Genomic DNA, 1,026 nt, shown 5'->3' on the forward strand with positions numbered 1-1,026 from the left:
ACCTCTTTTTCTTGAAAGGCTTGATTAATGTGGTCGATATCACTAGGTCCTTCATTTTCTGCGCCATTGTTAGTCTCACAAGCATGGATTGGGCGATTATTGCTATTCAAAAGCTGGCTCATCATGTTCTTTAACTCGGTTATCTCCTTGTTGTCTGTTCCGGTTTGCTTCGTCGAGCGATCGTATTCAGGAAAATCATTGCTATTGGCTTGAGCCAAATTTTCGATGAGGGCTCTTCCTTGGGCTATCGTCTTTTGTCCAAAATCTCCATTTCTAGCTGTATCAAGTGAAAGTTTGTATTTTGGTTGCAAACCTCGGTAAAATGTGCTCAGCAGGCTCGATCCAGGAAATCCATGGTGAGGGCAATCATGTTCATACTCCTTAAAACGTTCCCAGGCTTCATAGAAAAATTCAGTCGGTCCTTGTTGAAAGCTTGAGATCTTTGTTCTCAACAAGTTCGACCTTGACTTAGTATAGAAGTGATTCAGGAAAGCAGTTTTACACTCTTCCCAATTAGTAATCGATCCTGCAGGCAAAGATTTCAACCAACGGTGAGCTTTGTGTGCTAATGAAAAAGGGAACAACTTACACTTTAAATAGTCTGCTGGAACTTGGTTTGTTATGGTCCATTGGGTGTTCAGAAGGAACTCCGTGGAATTGGTTTTGTTTCACCAATGAGATGATTTGAGGCTTGACTTCAAACTCATTCCGGTTCGGAAATGGAACTTGAATTGCAGATCGGTTCTGAAAATTTTGAGTAGGTGCATCAAAATCAGCTATGCGGTGGTTCCTGGCTTGTCTTCGGTGTTGATTTGCTGGCTGCACAGAGCGGTTAGCGCGTCCATTCGGCTGCATCCCTTGGTGGTCACCATCGGCTGCATTGATAGGGGCATCAAGGTCTTCACGTTCTTCTCTCTCGCGGTTCTGGTGGTTTCTTGGAGGAACCTCATCCTCCTCTCCATCTTGTCGAGCATGATCACCTCCTCTGTGATCATTCTCTTCATTTTCTCCATGTTCGGACCCATC

General features: G+C 44.2%; 1 non-coding gene across 1 annotated transcript; it reads left to right on the top strand.

Annotated features, from left to right (window-relative positions):
- The first annotated feature begins 348 nt into the window (after positions 1 to 348).
- On the top strand, positions 349 to 453 carry LOC112086926. The gene has a single exon (XR_002899780.1). It is a non-coding gene; the product is annotated as a small nucleolar RNA R71 (small nucleolar RNA).
- The last annotated feature ends 573 nt before the right edge of the window (positions 454 to 1,026 follow it).

This window comes from Eutrema salsugineum, unplaced genomic scaffold, assembly GCF_000478725.1.
Source record: "Eutrema salsugineum unplaced genomic scaffold, Eutsalg1_0 scaffold_2, whole genome shotgun sequence".
Classification (NCBI taxonomy): domain Eukaryota; kingdom Viridiplantae; phylum Streptophyta; class Magnoliopsida; order Brassicales; family Brassicaceae; genus Eutrema; species Eutrema salsugineum.